The following is a 25,410-nucleotide window of genomic DNA, read 5'->3' on the forward strand; positions in this document are numbered from 1 at the left end:
GAATATCTTTCTGGACAACATGCCGACTGGAAGCGGGCTTCCGAAGGCCCCCAGACGAACTTCGGCCAACATCAAGCTCACAACAAGAGATCAAGTCAAAGGAGATTCCGCAATTGACACGGTGATCCGACAGTTGCAGAGAAGATGCAACGAATTGGAGTCATCATTAACATTAGCCTCGAACGCCCCAACTGCCAACCCAGCCCTACAAAGGCACCTGGATCTCCATTGGGCGTTACTGAGGCAAGCCCACGACGAATTGGACAGCACACCTGGGGCCGCAGCCCTGGCAGAAGCAAAGCTAGCTCAATTCCACAAATTATACGAGGAATACGAAATGAACCTGCTTCGAGAAAACGACTCGCCAATGAGCCTAAACTTGGCACTTCTGCCAATTAGTATTCCGGAGTTCAACGGCGAGTATCTAGACTGGCCACGGTTCCATGATGTCTTTGCGGAATTGGTACATAACGAACCATATTCGGCCAGTCAAAAACTACATATTCTACAGAGTTCGCTTCGTGGTGAAGCGAGGAACGTCTTGACAGACACAGCCTTCTCACAGGGTGGCTATGACGACACCTGGTTGCGTTTAAAGGCCAGGTACCAGAACGGAAAAATACTAGTATTCGCCGCCATTGCAAAAATTATTGACCATATGCCTATAGACGGTTCCTCGCGCCAACTAAGGGCCTTACATGACACTATAAAAAACTCAATGAGTACTCTTAAAAACCTCGATATCAGCACAAAATCCTGGGATCCAATCCTGTGTTTTCTTATCAGAAGAAAACTAGACCAGCAGTCTCTAGCTGCTCTAGAAAATTCAGCGGATGCACCAACGGAAATTCCAACGTTATGGAGTGTACTGACGTGTATTGAGCGGCGCGCTTGCATGCTGGAGACGATAAGCGCTCAACCTACAGCAACACTCCGCCATCAGTCAGTTCACAACGAAGTGAGCTGTAAGATTTGTCACCTAGGACAACATAATCTTAGAGCATGTAGCCGTATCCAGCAAATGGACCCCAAAGCACGGCGCCAAGCCATTATTCAAGTAGGAGCATGCACAAATTGTTTGTTAAATTGTTTACAAGGGCCAAACGGTCAATTACAAACATGTCGCACTGTAATAGATGGTGGATCGCAGGTGAATCTTATCTCAAGGAGAATGGCAGATCTGCTATCTCTTAAGGAAAGGTCACCGATTGAAATATCTGGAATCGGAGGAAAAGTACCAACAGCAATTAGATCAACACTAAAGCTCTCATCAGTTACATCAGAGTTGGAATGTTGGAAGTAGAACCTCGGAGTTAAGAGGTGTGTTGTTGATAACTGTTTTATTCTTCATTTGGAACATGTTTATATACTACTTGGAACACGGAAGTTTAGTGTAATGATTAGTGAAGTAAGCTATATTCTAAAGTAGGTAGGTAGGTCAGGGAGTTTTGATTATGGTAGCAGTTTGTGTAGTTGGCAGACACTGCAAAATGTGCTGACTGCATTGGCCGGTCAGTGTGCCGTTTTTAGTCGGTGAGACGGTGAGTTAGTGAGACATATAATATGCTGATCAGCCATTCTCATATGCAGTGGGTGCTACTGAGCGCCTGGTACTGTTCCCAACTTGGCTACTGCTTGATTTGTTGGGCGTGGTCATGTTGAGCACCTTTGGGCACGAACTCCCTGAATAATATAGAGGCTGAAGCTCAGTCCGATGCATGTAGTGCATAGTGAGCTTTCGCTCTCATACACCATAGAAAGCACTGACAATCCCCTGAACTCCTTCAGAAACCAAATCATTTTGGAAGAAGCAAGTCAGTCTCTTCGGCGAGACTTCATTGTTTTTGGCAATAGAACTCGTCATTGTATCAATTTTAATGACAAAAACATTCTCGTAGAGTCAGTAAAAGAAGAATCAATGCCAACGTTGTAAATGCGATTCACTGCGATTAACCTACCCTTGCTTGCATTCAATATGCCTTGAGGCAGGAGTTTCCTGCAACAAAATTCGGACATAAATATTTGGTAAGCGATATTACGAACACCAATGAACAGCTCGAAATATCTAATACCGAACACAATCGAACCCACAGGTCTGCGCAGGAAAACGAAAAACAAATTCTCCGGGTCTACTGTTTCCCGAACATGTCGAAACTAGCTAGTGAAGTTATCGCAAATTGCAAGGTCTGCAATAAGGCCATGTTCGACCGCCACCCCAAGAGGCAGGAGTTAGGTATCACTTCGATTCCATTATACGGAGGAATCGATTATTTCTACTGACAATAAATCTTCTTAACTTGCATTGACAAGTTTTCGAAATTCGCCATCGTACAGCTCTACCTTCTAGGGCAATAGCAGGGGTACGAGCTACATGATTCCAGTAGGTTAATTTCTACCCGAATACTAAAATAATCTATTGCGACAACGAGGCGTCTTTCAACTCTGAAACTATTACATCCAGCATCGACGTCGCTAATGCCCCACCGCTACACAGTAGCTTCAAGGGCCAATTAAAATGATTCGACAGTACCCTGGCATAAACCGCCATAAGCCTCAAAATTGTTTAAAAAAAAGTGATCTTGCTAACTTATATCGAATAAAACATATCGCTACATTCAGTCATAAACATACAACCCAAAGATGTCAGGCATTCAGCAAACGACGAACAGAAGTTGGCGAAAAGACAACCCAGCTAAACAAAATCGAACTTTTGAAGTAGAAGAAAAGGTATACCTCTAAGATAATAAAAAACTAGATAATAAAATAACGCCTCTTTACAAAGAACATATCCAAGCTGATGTGAAAACATTTGTCCTCATTAGGGGGAGGATGGTACATAAAGAGAACTTAAGTCGGGCATTAAATTACCCATATAACCGAATGAATAATCCCAAGAGGTTAGCCGTAATCGTCGTAATCCTTTCTACAGCTAACGCACGGATGACAGACTTCTCGCACTCGAAATGTTTTCCGGTACTGGAAGGAAACGTCTTAGTATGGGAAGAAGATGGCCTTGTGAGGCATTCGACTACATTTTCGGAGTTCTGGAAAGTAGTATGGAATCGTGGATTCGGGGACAATTGCATATTAATGGCCCCCGCCCCTTTTCTAATAAGCATATTAATGCCCCCGCCCCTCACTAATTAACATATTAATGGCCCCCGGCTACTCATTAATGTAGCCGGTTCTGGGACAATTAGCATAATTCGTAAATTAACTGATTTTAAAGGGATAAGATGCCATACAAATTTCTCAATCACATCCATAAAGTGTTTAATAAATTTTCTTGCGTCGTTCCGCCGGTTTGCATAGAAGAAACAGGCACACGTTTCCGACGTCAACTCAGGATTACAAAATGTAAAGTGCTTACCATAATTCGTAGTTTTGAGATCAGGACCACCTCGAAATAAAAATGTTGTCCAATTATCTGAACTTTAAATTGTTCATTAAATTGGTCAATTTCCTCATAAAATTTCACTTTGTTAATTTTGTTTTCTTTTTGGTCCTTACACATCTAGTGTCAACTTTAAAATGATGTATACAAATTATTTTATTGTTTTAGAGCTACTTTTAAAAAATGTCTAAATAATGTATGCATTGTTAAGAGCACAAGCCCCGCCCTTAAGGTGTGTTTAACAATAGGGAATTCGGTTTCCTTTAAAGCTGTTTAATGACGGAGAGCCCATTTCCTCTATATTAATGAGCTGGCGACTCCCGAAAGCTGTTTGTGGGAAACAGTTTTCTCAATCGTTCCAAAAAAAGTTGTGATGTGTATTGGCTAACAAAATTGCAGTCTTTCAAGATTTTGTATTTAGCAAAGCAAAATCAAATTAAAAAAAATAAAATCATATCATATTCAACTTTTTCGAATACAATTCCAAATTCGTTTTAAATAAAATTATTATTATTATCAAAGAAACCTTGGACATCAATCGAAACATTATCTTTTAACATTCTAAACGGTCATGGTGTCCTCAGTTCTATTGAAAATCTCATATAAATAGGACCAGTTTTCCCTGATTCGTTTTGATATGAAAGATCAACCACAATAACAGGGGTCTTCAATTTAAATTCATTTGGGGTCAAAAATGGTTGTGATTCACGATTATAGTAACTAGATTGAAATCTTGTATACATTTCATATAGGTGAGCATACTGATTCTTACTAAAGTCAGAAGACTCAGAATTCAAGTGAACTTTCAAGTTTCATAAATTCTTTGTGATAAGTTCTCCATTTAGTGTAAATTCAATTATAGCAAATCTTGGTTTTTCGCGGTTAGCCGACAATTTCATATTCCAGCTGTGTTGACTTCCATACCCCAATTTTGGATTAGCCTATGAATCTCCGGAATGCGGTTGGTAGGTTTACACCACTTTTAATAATATAGTACGTCTTAATTTTTCAAAATCGCTCGGAGATACATAAGAAATTTTCCGGGTTATATGCGTCATTTCCAGTTTAAAAGTTTGTTCATTTGTGTTTGAACAAACCAAACAAATCGCCAAGATTCTTAGTTAGCATCAACACTAAGAAGAAGCAGGCGCACGTTTCCGACATCATTTCTGGATTACAAAATGTAAAGTGTTCACCATAATTCGTAGTTTGGAGATCATGTCCACCTCGGTTCATGAACATAGTTTTTGTGTTTAGAAGGTATTGAAAATGCTGACCAATTATATCTTCTTTAAATTGTTCAATAAATTGGTCAATTTCCTCATGAAATTTCATTTTGTTAATTTTATTTTCTTGCAGGTCTTTACACGTCTAGTCTCAATTTTAAAATGATGTATAAAAATTACAGCCCATTTCCTCGATATTAATGAGCTGACGACTCCCAAAAAACTTCTGTAGAAATCGTTTCTTTTCCACACCGTTACAAATAATTTGTTTTCCGCTTGTAATTGTCCTCAGATACTTTCGAGTTTGTGGAAAACTGTTCTCTCCATCGTTCCAAAAAATTTTGTTGTGTGTATTAGTTAACCAAATTGCAGTCTTTCGAGATTTTGTATTTAAAATCATATCATCAAATTTAAAATAATATGGGGGTTCTATTAATAAACTATTATTCAAGTTTGGATCTTTTTCGAATACAATTCCAATTTCTTTTAGAATAAAATTATTATTATTATCAAAGAAACCTTGAACATAAATCGAAACAGTATCTTTCAACATTTTTCTAATGTTAAACAACTCGTTGTAGTAGTCCGTTTAATGGGTTATATTCAACTAAACGGTCATGTATGAGGAGACAGTAAGCTTGGGTATTTTCAGGACTGGGTGTCTTTAGTTCTATTGAAATTCTCACATCAATAGGACCAGTTTTTACTGATTCATTTTGATATGAGAGATCAACCACAATAAGAGGGGTCATCAATTTAAATTCATTTGGGGTCACACATGGTTGGGATTCACGATTATAGTAACTAGATTGAAATCTTGTATACATTTCATATAGGATATGACTCAGAATTCAAGTGAACTTTCAAGTTTGATAAGTTATTTGTGATAAGTTCTCCATTTAGTGTAAATCCAATTATGGCAAATCTTGGTTTTTCGCGGTTAGCCGACGAATTTCACATTTCAGATGTGTTGACTCCTATACGCCAACTTGGGGTTAACATATAAACCCCAACTCTGGAATGCGATTGGTAGGTTTACACAACTTTTAATAATATCGTACATCTTAATTTTTGTAAAATCGCTCAGAGTTACATGGGTAATTTTCCAGGTTTTATTCGTAACTTCCAGTTTAAAAGTTTGTTCATTTCTGGTTTGATTAAGATTCAGCAAGATTCTTAGTTAGCATCAACACTAGTTCGTGTTTACAATTGAACATAACTTTTTTATAGTACTCAGCAAATCCCAACCAATTTTTTAATGGTACAGAAAAGTTGAAGTAGACATTTCGTTTCCACTGCTCCATCCAGAATTTAACCAGAAAAAAACCAGAGATATATAATTACCGACTAATCGACTTTTATCAATCTCACATCCATTTGTTTCGTACCTAAATTCATCCAAAAAGTGAGCCATACAATTATTTTTAATAAAAGTGCCAGTATTATCAGTTGCAGGTCCATTCTGTGAATCTTTTCTAAAACCTTTCGTGAAGAAGAACGTAAATTTTAAATAAAACCTCGAATTTCATCGTTTGGTTTAAATGTTTGATTATACGATGAATAAGTATACTAGATTCGTCGGAAAGTATGTAACAGGCAGAAGGAAGCGTTTCCGACCCCATAAAGTATATATATTCTTGATCAGGATCACTAACCGAGTCGATCTAGCCATCTCCGGCTGTCCGTCTATCTGTTCGGATGAACGCGGAGATCTCGGAAACTATAAGAGCCAGGCTATTGAGATTTGGAATGCAGATTCCTGAGCTTCTTACGCACCGCAAGTTTGTTTCAGCAATGTGCCCCGCCCACTATAACGCCCACAAGCCGCCCACAACTGTGGCTCCTACAGTTTTGATGCTAGAATAAAAATTTTAACTGAAATATGTTGTTCTCATCAATACCTATCTATTGACAAAAAAAAGTTTGCCACGCCCACTTTAACACCCACGATAAAATAATCGTAGGTATGAACGTGAATATCTCGGAGGAAACTATCCAAGATAGAGAATTGGGATTTCAGATTTAGATTCCGTAGCTTTGTACGCAGCACAAGTTTTTTACGCGAATATGCCACGCCCACTTTAACGCCCACAAACCTCCCAAACCTGTGGCGACCACAATTTGTATGCTAGGTAAAATTTTTTTTGCTGAACTCGTCTCGTCAATAGCTATCACTTGAACCAAAAAAAAGTTTGCCACGCCCACTCTAACGCCCACAGACCGACCAAACCTGTGGCGCCCACAATTTTCATGCTAGATACAAAATTTTAACTGAAATGTATTGGTCTCGTCAATAACTGTCGATTGACCAACAAAAGTTTGCCACGACCACTCTAACGCGCATAACGCCTAAATCTGTCTACCGCCCACATAACCATATATTGAGATCAGGGGCAGGTGGCCCATTTCAGACTCGCTTTGCTGCTTGCATATCTCCATTTCCCTTGTGTCCCTTTAGCTGAGTACCGGGTATCTGATAGTCGAGGTACTTCCTTCTTCCTTGTTTGTTTATGACTTTTTAAACGCATATTTAAATCTAATGTACCTTATTCAATGAGAAATCTTTGATGATCAAACATCAATAAAATAGGAAAACGTTTATATAATCGCATAAGTCGTATTTTTAATTATTAACACGTTTGAAGCTCATATTCCGGTATATAATTTTTGTGGACCGTGTACAAAGTTGCAGAAACGGTTGGAACTCGGTGATCAAGGAATAAACCCTTCTGATGAAGCTTGCATAGAGCACGTTATTGTATATTCTAAAAACAAGGAATTGAGTGAACGACATAGGGCAGACTCCATATTAAGTGACAAAGCCTGGTCGCGTTTCAAGGCACCAGATAGCAGTCTTGGTGAAAAAGCAGAAGCATACTTTTTTACAAGTATAATGAAAGCCAAGAAAATGTTTGGTATAGGATTGAATAAAACGGAAAAGAAAGAAAGAAAAAAGATAATGAAGAATAAAATGAAGAAGACAAACCTTTCGACTGTTATTAATGTTGCTACTAAGACATTAAAAAACAATTAAAGTTGTACGTAAATCAATTCATCAATCAATGGGTTCTAAGAAAAATGACAAAGTATCTCGTGTAACTAATGTACCCAAAAATGGAGGTTCTCTACCTATCAACGCCGATCTTGACAGCCCTCAGCGCTCTTGGCAGTGCAGCAATTTTAAAAACAATTAACAATGCGAGAATGGCTAAGGAAGATATGAAGGAGAAGAAACGCCACAACAGGAAAATTGAAAGTGTTGCTGTAGAAGAAGGATTATATCTCAAGCCCTACAGAAAGGGTTATGGTTTCTTTCTTAAGCCCTATAGTAAGGGGAAAGGAATTAAGAAGCGAAAAAACCAAACTAAACTAAACTATCAAGTACCGACATTATACATTTTGCTAAGAAATATATCCCACATTTTAGAGGGGTGTTTATGAGAGATCTACTCCCAGAAGCACCAAAAAGCCGGGAGTGTGGTATAGTAAACCTAGATAATTCACGATCAAGTGGTACATATTTGGTTGCATATAATAAAAATAACTATAATATATATTACTTAGATAGTCTTGGAAATCTTCAGTCAATACTTGGGACATAGAATACAATTACGATAGAGTTCAAGACTTTGATACATACAACTGTGGACACCTGTCCCTCGCTTTTCTATTTTCTTAAGAAGATGTGGAGTAAAAAGCGGTATATTTAAATGGTTAATTTACATTTGGGGGGTTGAAAATCAATGTATGGGTACGTGTATGTGTGAACTCTGTATGGTATAAAAAGTGGACCTGCACGCGTTCAAATTCACAGTCTAAGTTTTTACTTCACATCGAACGTCATCTAGAGGACAAGAATTTTGGATCATTCTTAACAAAAAAACTATACCTGGCCATAACAGCTCAAAACAGCTGGTGACCAGCTTATAACAACTAGTAAACAACTAGTTAACGGCTACTAAACAGATAATAACCATCTAATAACAGCTATTAACCAGCTAAAACAAGTAGTAAGCAACTACGAAACAAGTACTGAACAACTGCTAAACAGGTATTAAACATCAAAATACAGCTAAAAACAACGTGGAACAACTGTACCAGGTCCAAAAACCTCAACAACCATCATGAATCAGGAAAACCAACAGAACATTGTAGTTAAAGAGTTCAAGTAATTTAATAAAAAGACACTGCTATCGAAGACAAAGATGCCTCGAGTTGGAGGAGCACATTCTGTACATGCCGGAAAGGTACACCTCTCTTCAAGATGATATCATCAATGAAATGGTTGATGGAAAATATAATATTTATAAAACTATAACTATTTGTATTTAGAAAAAAGTCACTAAGCTTTAAAAGGATTGAGATTTTAAGAATATAACAATAAATACACTTTTTTAAATATAATGAAGAAAATGTATCGAATCTTTTTTTATTCGGAAATGGTATATAAATATTACAGATTTTGGCGTTCCCTAAACAGTATTTTTTAGTAACTGAGGAGTGACTACATGAATTTCGGAAATTTTAAATCTTTCACCTATAAAGTTTGTAAAACATACTACAATGAATATTTTGTCACAGTTAACCAAAGCTAGATTTGCTTTGAAACGAAAATTCGATGATCTTAAACAAGTCAAAAATATGAATTTACAATTGGAGGAAACTTTTAAACCTATTACTGAACCCTTACATGAACTAGTTAAGGAAAATAAAAAACAAAAGATTTCTAATGTAAAAGATAGTATAAAAGTAAAGCGTGAAATGAAGCAAATTAAAAAATACGATGATGATGATAGAGAGCTTGACGATTTCTACTTTACAACTAATGAGAAAGATCTGCAGTCTAATCGAAACATAACTCCACCAAGGCCTTTCGATGATAGTGATTCCTATAATCAATTCTTTTCACAGACGAATATAGAGGAAGATAAAGAAGATGAGAAAAAGGAGACGGAAAAAAGTGAAGAAGAAGAGACAACAACTTTACCAATGTATACAGGAGAGGCCGATTTGGGTGTGGATGCAGAGCTAGAAGATAATAATACTAGTTATAATAATGATTTTAATATCAGTAATTTTACCAGAGGAAATGGGTTGGATAAAGGTTATGGACCTAAAAAAAATCGCAAACAATTCATTAACATTAAGAGATAAAGAAGATAAAATTAAAGATAAAAAAATAACATTTTCTAGTAAAATGAGTTGTGATCTGACTCCTGGTCTGTACTCTCTAATTTTTCTTAGTAAACTTAAAAACTATGATGATCAAGACTTGAAAATAGACTTGAAAATGTATAAGAAAAATATTTAAGAAACGAATATACATAGAGTAGGCTTTAAACCTAATAACAGAATCAAGGGTACACGAGCATACAAATGTAGCCATATTATTAAGAAGTTGATAGACAAAGATTTCAGTCCTAAAACGTCTACTCCACTTCGCTCAAAAACAGGTTTTGGTTACATGACTCTTCAGAAATCAAATCCAAACTATGTATATTGGAATGATGTAAATGAGTTAGTCGAACGACTGGAAATTTTAGTAGCATCAAAAGGAGCGGGTAACACCAGCCACAATAACGAAATTTTTCAGTATTAGAGGAATTGCGTGAATAAAAGATTATATTTTAAGGGGTATAAATAGAAAGGACAAATATGTTTTACATTTATAAACATCATGTCTGTCGACAAGTTTGGACATTTATCTGTTGATAAGGAACGACCAGAAAATTTGAAAAGACGTGTTAATTCTAAAATAAACGTATCCAAAACGGATCTAAGCCGTTAGACAACAATGATCTATCAACGAAATAATATACTAATGAGATCCTCGGAAAGTTGGGAGAAGATTTAAGAAAAACTATAACTCAAAATGTTAATCGTCGACTCACAAAAATTTCAAGGTTAGAAAATAAAATTGAATTGAATTAAGAGGGCAGACAGCGCTGACCAAATTTTTGCCAAAATTCTGGAAAAGATTAAAACCATTGAGGACTATATATTTAAATATGTAACAAAACCGATATCATTACCGAAAAAAACCACAATTGAGTTAGAAGGTGTCGCTATTCAGCCTATTAGAAGAATATGATTAAGCGAGAAATCGTAAATGAGTTGCACGGACCATCTCGAAAAAACTTTCAACGAAGACGAGTGATTACAAGGGGTATAAACGATCTGTGGCAAGCAGATTTGGTTGAAATGGGAGCCTTTTCAAAATCTAATGATGGGTACCGATACTTGTTGACTGTTATAGACACATTTTCGAAATATGCTTGGGGTGAGGTGCAAATGCAAATGATGTTTCCCAAGCCATGGAGAGAATATTTAAATCGGGTCATGGAACACCAAAAAACCTGCCAACTGATGATGGCACTGAATTCTTTAATTCGAATTTTAAGGTATTCATGAAAAGTTATAGGATAAATCATTATTCAACCTTCAGTACTCTAAAAGCATCTATAGTTGAATGTTTCAATATAACTCTTCAAGAACAAATGTGGCATGAGTTTAGTTCCAATGGAAAACATAAGTGGATAGGTATGTATAAGCAATTAATTAATTAATATATATAATAATAGAGTGCATAGAATAAAAAGAAGTCCAAGTAATGCCAATTTTTCCAGTGAAAAATAAATATTACAAACATCGGAAAATCACCTGAAAATATTTGTTGCAAGTAAATTTCGTAAGGGGGACCACGTTCGTATTAGTAAATATAAACATGTCTTTGAGAAAGGCATACAACTGAAATCTTCAAAATTCGAAAATTAGAAAGGTTAAGAATACATAGATTTAGATGGTAGCCTGATTCAGGGTGGCTTCTATAAGGAAGAACTCAAAAAACACGATTCCCCCACATATACCTAGTTGAAAAAGTTGTAAGGCGAAAGGAAATAAAGATTTGGTTAAGTGGCTGGGGTTTTTCAAGATTAGCTGGATAAATAAGGAAGACATTTTGTAGTATAACAAATGATTTATTTAATTAATTTTTATTTATATATTTATCTTATCTTATATTAAGTTTAATACTAATATTTTAGTACAATGTTTTAAGGTAAAATTAAAAATAATAAATATACTTTATACAAACTCAAAAAAAATTTCATTGATATTTTCCATAGTCTCGATCATAATAAAACATCTCCAATTCAACTGATTTATAAAATAGTTATCTTTTAATATGTTCCTTTCGAAACTTAAGGCTATCTAATGAATCTCCATCGATCTCATAATTATTTTGTATTATCAACGCAAGCAAAATGGATTTGATTTTAGCCATTCAACATTTTCTAAAATATATTTTTCGAATAAGCTCTGATGGTCTTCATTACTTAACTCTAAAAATTCTTTTGTTATCTTTTTTATTAACTTTAATTGTAGTTATTTTGTGTGCTTTTGATCTAAACATTGTTCTGTTACCATATAGTGAGGCCCCAGATAATATAACGTTTTTATAGTGTTTAATTGAAAGATTTCGTGAACTCACTCCCTTTTTGAAATATTTTACGAAGATTCAACTTGATCTATTCTATAACTATAAACCTTTTGAGCACAGACCTACAAATTCTGTCATGAGTTTACCGTTAAGCTCAACTTTAAGAAACCCTAAACTTTTTTTGTTAATACAGTTTACATATTTACATATTAATTCTTTCATCTGAATAGTCCGGTGTATAAAATTTTTCTTCAAGATTATTAGGAATATCTTTATAAAAATTCTCAGTTTTTATTGTATAGATAAATGAATCAGTATCCATATAATTAAAGGGTAACTTTTCCTGAAACTCTGACTTCATATATTGATAGTGAAAATCATACATTTTTCATTTCGATAAGTCTAATACTGCAAGTACTAAATACAATAGCTTATTAAATAGAACGCACAATCTTTTCATTTGAATTGCATACAAATTATCATTAATTTTAGTTGCACTATGAAAAGGGGATTTTGAAATTAAAGTTTTGGCACAATGTGCTTTTCGTCTAGTCTTGGTGCTATCCGGAGCTTCCCATGTAATAAGAAGCTTAATATCGACCCTGCGCTCGGGATCTTCCAATGTTTTTCCGTATACAGAAATATTCATTAATTGAAAAAAATCCTTTTAAAATGTATTTTTTGCATTTTGCCTATGTAAAGTATTTAGATCAATGTAATTCTTTAACCAAGTTTTTTGTAAGAACTGAACTCGTCTATGGATCTTTTTCAGTACTTACCCATTCTGTATTACATAATGTATTACATAATTTTTCTTATTTTCCAGATCAGCAATTAATTTTTTTACTTTATCCTCTTTTGAGGCCAGACAATTTGGTATAAATATATTAAGTCCACTTCCAAAAAATAACCGAATTTGCTATCAATTGGAATAATATGAATATAAAAATTGTCCATGTCTGTGTTAGATATCCACTTTAAATCTTTATATGGTAAAGGTTGTGACATTGCCCAACCATAAAAGTTTTTCGCATCCACATACATTAAAAATGAAGACTCCTACAAGGAATCATAATCTGACAAATATTTATTATTTGCTTTTGTATATCTATGACAATCTTTACATATCTATATCTGTCAGCAATTCAAGTTGAATATTTGTAGTTTTCAACATTGCCTCAGAATACTGAGTTGGGTCAAGTGAATAAATTTGAATACAAATTTTTCGGAAGTCTTCAAAAATGTCGGTTAAAAGGAACACGTCAGTTTTCAAATATAATTCTAAATAATCTTTAAGAGAGGAGCATGAGAAATGCGATCGAACTTTAATAGCTTGATCATAATCTTCCTGAGAGCATTCCCTTTCCGTTAAATTACTATAGAATGCTTTCCTTGGTGGGAGGGAAGTTTCCTCGAGTCTACTAGCGGAATCTTAATATTCATAGGGAAATATACCCTTCTTACGCTTATTCAAAATTCAATATTATTACTGAAAAATGATTTTACAGTGTTCAATTGATTAACAACTAAATTAGAAGCTAGGGTATCTAAACTTGATGGCATAAATCTATATGTATCGAGAAAATGAACTTCAAAACTATTTCACACACCTCTAAAGCGACTGCACCTGTAAAGCGACCTGTGAAATGACAATGATCTCTAACCCTATCAGTCCCTAAACCTTTCTGACAAATATAACAATTCAATGAATTATGAAATATTTGTTTGCCATCCAAAGTCATTCTCATGGGAACTATTTTGTGTAAGTACTCATCACTTAATTTAGATCAATTTTTTATCAATGAATTTAAAAAACTTTTTCCTAAATTTTTTCCTGTTTCTGAAATAAATTTATCTAGTCTAGAATCAAAAGCACACTTAAAGTAATAAGCATATGATGTTGGAATATGTTCAATTATATTAAATAATTTGGGGCTCACTTCAAGATTTTTCGGTTCTAGAATGCATTCAAAATCCGCATAGAATACGAATGAAAATTGAAGCTGATGTTGAGCTTGAGTAAATTCCAATGTATTGTTCTGGGGGTGTGGCATCTTTGAGGCCTACTACAGAGCGTTTTGTGTTTCAGTGCAGCTTTCTAAGTTTTGGAAAAATGTAAACATACATTGCAGAAATATTGCGTCTGTTCGTACCCAAAGGTACTCAACATGACCACACCCAACAAATCAAGCAGTAGCCAAGTTGGGAACAGTACCAGGCGCTCAGTAGCACCCACTGCATATGAGAATGGCTGATCAGCATATTATATGTCTCACTAACTCACCGTCTCACCGACTAAAAACGGCACACTGACCGGCCCATGCAGTCAGCACATTTTGCAGTGTCTGCCAACTACACAAACTGCTACCATAATCAAAACTCCCTGACCTACCTACCTACTTTAGAATATAGCTTACTTCACTAATCATTACACTAAACTTCCGTGTTCCAAGTAGTATATAAACATGTTCCAAATGAAGAATAAAACAGTTATCAACACACCTCTTAACTCCGAGGTTCTACTTCCAACATCTGGGAATAGGGCTCGTAATACACTATCTCAACTAGCAGCTAACCACGTTAACTCACCCTCAGCGCAGCTCCAGCATCGCCTGTGGTCCGGCATGACAGTAACCATCGTTACCATTGCCGCGACGCGATCGTCCTGCCATCAAAGCGTCCCCGTGCCAGCGACAAGTGCTATTACCCCCTTGTCCCGCGGTGTGACCCGGAAGTGTCTACTTCGGTTAGGCACAAACATTGGTGACCCCGACGTGATCCTTTAACAACAAAGGATCACACTCAAGCAACCCCCTTCCCACTAAAGGACTCACAGCTTTATCCAGCTTCACAGGATCCGCTTCTTCTTCCAGCGTCACAGGAACTTCAGCTTAATCCAGCTTCACAGGATACGCTTCGTCTTCCAGCGTCACAGGAACTTCAGCTTAATCCAGCTTCACAGGATACGCTTCGTCTTCCAGCGTCACAGGAACTTCAGCTTAATCCAGCTTCACAGGATACGCTTCTTCTTCCAGCGTCACAGGAACTTCAGCTTAATCCAGCTTCACAGGATACGCTTCTTCTTCCAGCGTCACAGGAACTTCAGCTTAATCCAGCTTCACAGGATACGCTTCGTCTTCCAGCGTCACAGGAACTTCAGCTTAGTCCAGCTTCACAGGATTCGCTTCTTCTTCCAGCGTCACAGGAACTTCAGCTTAATCCAGCTTCACAGGATTCGCTTCTTCTTCCAGCGTCACAGGAACTTCAGCTTAATCCAGCTTCACAGGATACGCTTCTTCTTCCAGCGTCACAGGAACTTCAGCTTCATCCAGCTTCACAGGATAATCAGCTTCATCCAGCTTCACAGGATACTCAGCTTCATCCAGCTTCACAAGATTCTTTGTTTCCAAGACACACAATATGTCTACTTCAGTCATTGAGGAAACAAGTCACACAAGAATCGATTTACACAATCGATTACTAGACACCCAAAACGAGCTGCAAGGGAAAATCCAACAGCTCATTAAGAATTATGGCAAGGATTCTGCCGACCGACGCCACCGAGACGGCTATTATTCCGGTAAGCTAAATCAGTTAAACGATCTCTGGCAGCAGTTTTGCGACCTAGATGAAGAAGTCCAGCAAGCGGCATTACCCACTGGAAGTGAGTACTCTTCACGATTAGTAGCACTTAAAGAGCTGGTCGAAAAATATCAGAATATCTTTCTGGACAACATGCCGACTGGAAGCGGGCTTCCAAAGGCCCCCAGACGAATTTCGACAAACATCAAGGTCACAACAAGAGATCAAGTCAAAGGAAATTCCGCAATTGACACGGTGATCCGACAGTTGCAGAGAAGATGCAACGAATTGGAGTCATCATTAACATTAGCCTCGAACGCCCCAACCGTCACCCCAGCCCTACAAAGGCACCTGGATCTCCATTGGGCGTTACTGAGGCAAGCCCACGACGAATTGGACAGCACACCTGGGGCCGCAGCCCTGGCAGAAGCAGAGCTAGCCCAATTCCACACATTATACGAGGAATACGAAATGAACCTGCTACGAGAAAACGACGCGCCAATGAGCCTAAACTTGGCACTTCCGCCAATTAGCATTCCGGAGTTCAACGGCGAGTATCTAGACTGGCCACGGTTCCATGATCTCTTTGTGGAATTGGTACATAACAAACCATATTCGGCCAGTCAAAAGCTACATATTCTACAGAGTTCGCTTCGTGGTGAAGCGAGGAACGTCTTGACAGACACCGCCTTCTCACAGGGTGGCTATGACGACACCTGGTTGCGGTTGAAGGCCAGGTACCAGAACGGCAAAATACTAGTATTCGCCGCCATAGCAAAAATTATTGACCATAGGCCTATAGACGGCTCCTCGCGCCAACTAAGGGCCTTACATGACACTATAAAAAACTCAATGAGTACTCTTAAAAGCCTCGATATCAGCACAAAATCCTGGGATCCAATCCTGTGTTTTCTTATCAGAAGAAAACTAGACCAGCAGTCTCTAGCTGCTCTAGAAAATTCAGCGGATGCACCAACGGAAATTCCAACGTTATGGAGTGTACTGACTTTTATTGAGCGGCGCGCTTGCATTCTGGAGACGATAAGCGCTCAACCTACAGCAACACTCCGCCATCAGTCAGTTCACAACGAAGTGAGCTGTAAGATTTGTCACCTAGGACAACATAATCTTAGAGCATGTAGCCGTATCCAGCAAATGGACCCCAAAGCACGGCGCCAAGCCATTATTCAAGTAGGAGCATGCACAAATTGTTTGTCTACAGCTCATAAGGTTGAAAACTTCGGATCACCGACCACTTGTCGAGTCTGCCAGCAACGGCATCATTCACTGTTACACCAACGACCGACTAGCAATCCAGTGGCCGGCGCAGTAACCATTGCAGGCTACGACGGCGTAGGAGGATATACTCTGCTCGCGACCGCCGAGGTCTCATTACAAGGGCCAAACGGTCAATCACAAACATGTCGCGCTGTAATAGATGTTGGATCACAGGTGAATCTTATCTCAAGGAGAATGGCAGATCTTCTGTCTCTTAAGGAAAGGTCAATCGGAGGAAAAATATCAACAGCAATTAGATCAACACTAAAACTCTCATCAGTTACATCAGGGTTTAAAAGACTAATAGAGGTATTTATTATTCCCACAGTCATTACAGACCAACCTTCAGTACCGATTGATACCGATCTAAATATTCCTGGGGGACTGCCGTTAGCAGATCCTGACTTTCAGCAACCTGGACCCATTGACCTAACCTTAGGGGTTGAGGTGTATTCTCGTGTAATAACCGGTGAACTTCTTCAACTAGGACCTAATAAACCTTTGGCACAAGGCACTAGGCTTGGTTATGTAATCACAGATTATCTCAATAAAGAAACCTCATCTGATACGGAAATCAACCCTATTCTGGCAAAAGGCAGTAATGATTTTGCAGGACCGAACGCTGCTTATGAGCCAACAAAAGATAAAAATCCGATGAATATAGAACCGACTTCTCATCAATTCAAAACCTACAAGAAGGCTGACTTTGGTTCAACATTTCTAAACCTAACCAAGAAATATCTTAGTTTTGTTGCAGAGTGTCCACATACCATAGACGTGCCAAATGATCAAGTTCTACGAGAGCACAATTTCAGTCCCCACGGTAATGTCAATTTTATCGCAAAGGGGAGTGTTAAGCAGCATCAAGAAGATGTGAAGGACCTGAATCACAAACATGAACCGCAGTTGAAGGAAAGCTCCACCTTGGTCAATGATTTGTTAGGTGCTTCCTATACAATTCGGTCAAGGGCTGACCGACATCACGACTTAATTGAGGGTACCCCTCAATGGGGGGGAGAATGTTCGTACCCAAAGGTACGTCCAGCGTCACAGGAACTTCAGCTTAATCCAGCTTCACAGGATACGCTTCTTCTTCCAGCGTCACAGGAACTTCAGCTTAATCCAGCTTCATAGGATTCGCTTCTTCTTCCAGCGTCACAGGAACTTCAGCTTAATCCAGCTTCACAGGATTCGCTTCTTCTTCCAGCGTCACAGGAACTTCAGCTTAATCCAGCTTCACAGGATACGCTTCTTCTTTCAGCGTCACAGGAACTTCAGCTTAATCCAGCTTCACAGGATTCGCTTCTTCTTCCAGCGTCACAGGAACTTCAGCTTCAGCCAGCTTCACAGGATTCGCTTCTTCTTCCAGCGTCACAGGAACTTCAGCTTAATCCAGCTTCACAGGATACGCTTCTTCTTCCAGCGTCACAGGAACTTCAGCTTAATCCAGCTTCACAGGATTCGCTTCTTCTTCCAGCGTCACAGGAACTTCGGCTTCATCCAGCTTCACAGGATACGCTTCTTCTTCCAGTGTCACAGGAACATCAGCTTCATCCAGCTTCACAAGATTCTTTGTTTCCAAGACACACAATATGTCAACTAACTTCATTGAGTAAACAAGTCACACAAGAATCGATTTACACAATCGATTACTAGACACACAAAAGGAGCTGCAAGGGAAAATCCAACAGCTCATTAAGAATTATGGCAAGGATTCTGCCGACCGACGCCACCGAGACGGCTATTGTTCCGGTAAGCTAAATCAGTCAAACGAAATCTGGCGGCAGTTTTGCGACCTAGATGAAGAAGTCCAGCAGGCGGCACTACCCACTGGAAGTGAGTACTCTTCACGATTAGTAGCACTTAAAGAGCTGGTCGAAAAATATCAGAATATCTTTCTGGACAACATGCCGACTGGAAGCGGGCTTCCGAAGGCCCCCAGACGAATTTCGACAAACATCAAGGTCACAACAAGAGATCAAGTCAAAGGAAATTCCGCAATTGACACGGTGATCCGACAGATGCAGAGAAGATGCAACGAATTGGAGTCATCATTAACATTAGCCTCGAACGCCCCAACCGTCACCCCAGCCCTACAAAGGCACCTGGATCTCCATTGGGCGTTACTGAGGCAAGCCCACGACGAATTGGACAGCACACCTGGGGCCGCAGCCCTGGCAGAAGCAGAGCTAGCCCAATTCCACACATTATACGAGGAATACGAAATGAACCTGCTACGAGAAAACGACGCGCCAATGAGCCTAAACTTGGCACTTCCGCCAATTAGCATTCCGGAGTTCAACGGCGAGTATCTAGACTGGCCACGGTTCCATGATCTCTTTGTGGAATTGGTACATAACAAACCATATTCGGCCAGTCAAAAGCTACATATTCTACAGAGTTCGCTTCGTGGTGAAGCGAGGAACGTCTTGACAGACACCGCCTTCTCACAGGGTGGCTATGACGACACCTGGTTGCGGTTGAAGGCCAGGTACCAGAACGGCAAAATACTAGTATTCGCCGCCATAGCAAAAATTATTGACCATAGGCCTATAGACGGCTCCTCGCGCCAACTAAGGGCCTTATATGACACTATAAAAAACTCAATGAGTACTCTTAAAAACCTCGATATCAGCACAAAATCCTGGGATCCAATCCTGTGTTTTCTTATCAGAAGAAAACTAGACCAGCAGTCTCTAGCTGCTCTAGAAAATTCAGCGGATGCACCAACGGAAATTCCAACGTTATGGAGTGTACTGACGTTTATTGAGCGGCGCGCTTGCATTCTGGAGACGATAAGCGCTCAACCTACAGCAACACTCCGCCATCAGTCAGTTCACAACGAAGTGAGCTGTAAGATTTGTCACCTAGGACAACATAATCTTAGAGCATGTAGCCGTATCCAGCAAATGGACCCCAAAGCACGGCGCCAAGCCATTATTCAAGTAGGAGCATGCACAAATTGTTTGTCTACAGCTCATAAGGTTGAAAACTGCGGATCACCGACCACTTGTCGAGTCTGCCAGCAACGGCATCATTCACTGTTACACCAAGGACCGACTAGCAATCCAGTGGCCGGCGCAGTAACCATTGCAGGCTACGACCACGTAGGAGGATATACTATGCTCGCGACCGCCAAGGTCTCATTACAAGGGCCAAACGGTCAATTACAAACATGTCGCGCTGTAATAGATGGTGGATCACAGGTGAATCTTATCTCAAGGAGAATGGCAGATCTGCTATCTCTTAAGGAAAGGTCACCGATTGAAATATCTGGAATCGGAGGAAAGATATCAACAGCAATTAGATCAACACTAAAGCTCTCATCATGTACATCAGGGTTTGAAAAACTACTAGAGGTATTTATTATGCCCACAGTCATTACAGACCAACCGTCAGTACCGATTACAACCGATCTTAATATTCCCGAGAGACTGCCGTTAGCAGATCCTGACTTTCGGCAACCTGGACCCATTGACCTAACCTTAGGGGCTGAGGTGTATTCTCGTGTAATAACCGGTGAACTTCTTGAACTAGGACCTAATAAACCTTTGGCACAAGGCACTAGGCTTGGTTATGTAATCACAGGTTATCTCAATAAAGAAACCTCATCTGATACGGAAATCAACCCTATTCTGGTAGAAGGCAGAGGTGATTTTGCAGGACCGAACGTTGCTTATGAACCAACGAAAGATAAAAATCCGATGAATATAGAACCGACTTCTCATCAATTCAAAACCTACAAGAAGGCTGACTTTGGTTCACCATTTCTAAACTTAACCAAGAAAGATCTTAGTTTTGTTGCAGAACGTCCACATACCATAGACGTGCCAAATGATCAAGTTCTACGAGGGCACAATTTCAGTCCCCACGGTAATGTCAATTTTATCGCAAAGGGGAGTGTTAAGCAGCATCAAGAAGATGTGAAGGACCTGAATCACAAACCGCAGTTGAAGGAAAGATCCACCTTGGTCAATGATTTGTTAGGTGCTTCCTATACAATTCGGTCAGGGCTGACCAACATCACGACTTAATTGAGGGTACCCCTCAATGGGGGGGAGAATGTTCGTACCCAAAGGTACTCAACATGACCACACCCAACAAATCAAGCAGTAGCCAAGTTGGGAACAGTACCAGGCGCTCAGTAGCACCCAATGCATATGAGAATGGCTGATCAGCATATTATATGTCTCACTAACTCACCGTCTCACCGACTAAAAACGGCACACTGACCGGCCAATGCAGTCAGCACATTTTGCAGTGTCTGCCAACTACACAAACTGCTACCATAATCAAAACTCCCTGACCTACCTACCTACTTTAGAATATAGCTTACTTCACTAATCATTACACTAAACTTCCGTGTTCCAAGTAGTATATAAACATGTTCCAAATGAAGAATAAAACAGTTATCAACACACCTCTTAACTCCGAGGTTCTACTTCCAACATCTGGGAATAGGGCTCGTAATACACTATCTCAACTAGCAGCTAACCACGTTAACTCACCCTCAGCGCAGCTCCAGCATCGCCTGTGGTCCGGCATGACAGTAACCATCGTTACCATTGCCGCGACGCGATCGTCCTGCCATCAAAGCGTCCCCGTGCCAGCGACAAGTGCTCATTACCCCCTTGTCCCGCGGTGTGACCCGGAAGTGTCTACTTCGGTTAGGCACAAACAGCGTCCTTTTTTCATTTTCTCTTTAAGCAGTCATTAGTCTTTGAAAGAGAAATATATACAATTTATTTAATTGCTTAAAAGAGATAAAAATGAATAAACAAATTTACCTTGAAATATTTTTAATGTAAATATAATGTCCATTTCCACCGTCTTCCAAAAACATCATATTGATATTGTTTGTGGGGAAGACAACAAATATGCCACCCTTTTATTTATAATTAATAACTCACGAATAGGTTATATTAAAATGTATAGCGTTTATACGGAGCGGTAGACGGACTGTAAATGTGTAAAAAGCTTGGCTCCAAGATCTTCATATAGACATATGCAGGCTTACAAAGTATTTGCTGAATAGATAAGCGACAGCTTTAGTGGTATAAGAAAGAAGGCGAAAGATAAGCAGAGAGAGCTGCAGGTGCCGTCGTACACCTATGCGCGCATGACTAGGCGCTGGCGACCTGCTTCGAATATACTCCCCCCGTTGGAAGAGGTAAGGTTCCAACTATCTCGGAATCGATGGGCAGAACGGCTAGTTTGGCGACGGCTCTCTTGATCAGACCCGTAGCTGTACGGACCATAGCTACTCTGATGACTCCGTCCCCGCCGGGTATGACATCCAGGGTGCACCCAAGCTGCCATCTCAAGGGTGGGTTGTCCTCCTTCAGCAAAACTATGCTTCCAACCTTGATGTTAGACGTTTCGACGCGCCACTTGCTCCTCTCTTGAAGTAGGGACAAATACTCGCTGGTCCACCTTTTCCAGAAATGTTGCTGCATCTGGGTAACCCGCTGCCATCTGCTGAGCCGGTCTTCGCGGAGGTGAGTAATGACAGGCTCAGGAAACTTAGTGTAGCTGGAACCCTTCAGGAAATGCGTTAGCACCTCAAGGCTTTCAGCATTTTCTGAAATTGGACAGAGTGGACGGGAGATAGGGATGGCAGAAATCTCATATGCAAGAGTTCTTAATTCATCGATGGCTAAGATGGATGCACCGACGACTCTGTAGAAGTGAAATTTAGCTGACTTCACAGCGGCCTCCCATAAACCACCGAAGTGCACGGCACGCGGAGGGATGAACTTCACATCGATCCCATCAGCTAAACAGACGGAAGATATCGATGCTGTGTGCTGCTCGCTCAAAAAGAGCTCTTTCAGCTCGATAAGCTCTCTCCTTGCACCGACAAAGTTTGTAGCATTGTCGCTCCAAATGGTATGCGGACTGCCTCTAAGGCTGAAATCCTGGACCACTTCCAAATGAGCAGCCTTCGTGGAAAAACAGACAAAGACGGCGATATAGCACTTGTGGGGTGCCTTGTTTCTGGCCTCTGCCTTATGATAGAATGGCCCACAATAGTCCACTCCTATGGTATAAAAACCTAGATTAGGCTGCACTCTATTTGCTGGAAGGCTACCCATGACGTGCTCCCAAGTAACAGGCTTCATTCGGAAACATCGGACGCATTTGTTGATAACGCTGGCGACGAACTTGCGGCCTCCAATCGGCCAGTACCTTTGCCGTAATGCGGCAAGAAGCGCCTGCGATCCTCCATGCACATATTTCTCATGATAATAAACGATGATCGCCTGGGTGACTGGATGATCCTTGGGCAACAGTTTCGGATGCCTCGTATCGTAGCGTGATGCCAAGACATATCTTTCGTCATCTCCTGAATTTTCGCGATTCTGTTTGATACGAAAACGTTAAACTCCCTCGGAGGTTACCGAATCGACGCCAACACAATAGACGAATCCGACCAGCAATGAAAAGTGCAATCGAAATCTATGGCATCCTTGGCGTTTACGATTAGCGCAGCCAATAAGAGCGCTGCGGAAACTTCTAATCTTGGAATTGTTAAGGCCTTCAATGGAGCTACCCTTGACTTGGCACAGAGCAGGTGGACTTTCGATTCTCCATTGGTCTCCGATCGCAGGTATAGACACGCTCCATAAGCTGACATGCTAGCATCGCAGAAACCATGCAACTCAACGGAAGCCCTTGGTTGCAGTACGAATCGTGGAAATTTTATGTTCTGTACGACCGATAACTGTGAGGTAAACTCCCCCCATGGCGAAAGAATGGGCTTTGGCAGTGCATCATCCCAATTCACGTTCGCGCTCCATAGAGATTGCAGAAAAATCTTAGATTTTGTGATAATAGGAGTTATTAAACCGAGTGGATCATAGAATTTGGCAATCGTCGACAATGCAACCCGCTTAGTGGCCCGTTGATTGGTTGGCAGTTGAGAAAAATGAAATAGGAGCTGATCAGAAGATGGATCCCAGACTAACCCCAATGCCTTGGCGACATCCGATCCATCGTGAAATTTGATTAACTGCTCCTTGTCGCATTCAGACTCTCCTTCTAGGGCTGCTGACTCATTCGAACACCATTTGCGAATTGGAAAGTGGCGCGACAGTAGTTCCTTCACCTGACGACGAATTTCTCTCACCTCCTCAACTGAGTCCCCACCAGATATTAAATCATCCACATAGAAATCTCTACGAACAATTTTTGCACCAATAAGAAATGATTCCTCCTCATCTTAAGAGAGTTGATGCATGGCCCTTATAGCCAAGAGGGCAGCTGGCTTGGTTCCATAAGTCACCGTGTTCAATTTAAAAACACTCAACTCTTCCCTGGAGCTCTCTCTCCAAAGAAGATTTTTTGTTGAATTGTTGGTCCTGCCAGAAGTAAGTCGTTCAGAGAGCTGAACGAAGTTGATTTGGCAGATCCATCAAAAACTACACGAAGCTTCGTACTCGTGCTCTCCTGCTTATGTACGCAATGGTGGGGCAAAAATAATTGTGTTTCTGGCGGTTCCTTAGTTACAAGAGACATGTGACCTAGATCGATATACTCCCTCAAAAATGCTGAATACTGAGCCTTCACGGCTGGGTTTCTATCTAATTTAGCTTCCAAACTCTTGAAACGACGGCTCGTCAAGCCATAAGAATCACCTAAAGATTCGAATCCGGAAGTGATCAAGAGACGAACAGAGTATTGGCCGTTTCCAAGTCGAATGCCAATTTCAGTAAAAAGTTGCTCACATCGCAAGTCTTCCGGCAATAAAGATGGCTTAGACGAAGTGAAGTCCTCAATTTCCCAAAATCGCTTTACAATGGCGGAAAGTGTGTCATCGAAATGATCAGCTGGGTCCTTGATGCTGGCTTGTAAAACCGATTTATGAGTTGGCATGTTCGATGATAACCCTCCAGAGACTGTCCAACCAAGTTTGGTGTTCTGAAGAGTTGGCAAGGCCCTATCCAAATAAATTTGTCCCATAGAAATTATTTTTAAAAACAACCCAGCGCCGAGTTAAAGGTCATTTCGTTGTGATTGATTGAAATTAGGGTCAGCGAGTGAAATGTTTTGCGGTATCCTCCATGATGTTGCATTTATATTGAAATGGGATTGATAATCAGTAATACTGTGAGTCACAACCGCGGTGAATGCCGCACGATAGCTTGCATCCCGTGATTGCATAAGAACATCGACAGTCTTATCAGAGATCATGGAAGATTCTCCTATCCCAGAAATCGACGTTTGCGATCTTCTGTGATTCAAGTCTAGTTGGCTAGCTAAGCGAGAGGTTATGAAGTTTAGCTGGGAGGCCGAATCTAAAATTGCTCGGCAAGGTATAAATGCTCCAATTCTATTTCTGACGTAGATAACAGCAGTTGGAAGCAACACGTAGTCGATCGGCAAAATATTTAAGGTTTTGGGTAGAGGGCTTGGTAAATGATGATCAGGAAGCGATGATGTATGCGAACATGATACTAATGCTGATAAAGTAGATGGTATTGGCTGAGAGC

The 25,410-nt window shown here is 39.9% G+C and overlaps 1 protein-coding gene across 2 annotated transcripts in view; it reads left to right on the plus strand.

Annotated features, from left to right (window-relative positions):
• The window catches only part of Ppr-Y, a 1,017,876-nt gene that overhangs the window by 586,137 nt on the left and 406,329 nt on the right, over positions 1-25,410 (plus strand). The gene's annotated exons all lie outside the window — the stretch shown is intronic.

This window comes from Drosophila suzukii, chromosome Y (assembly GCF_043229965.1).
Source record: "Drosophila suzukii chromosome Y, CBGP_Dsuzu_IsoJpt1.0, whole genome shotgun sequence".
Lineage (NCBI taxonomy): Eukaryota > Metazoa > Arthropoda > Insecta > Diptera > Drosophilidae > Drosophila > Drosophila suzukii.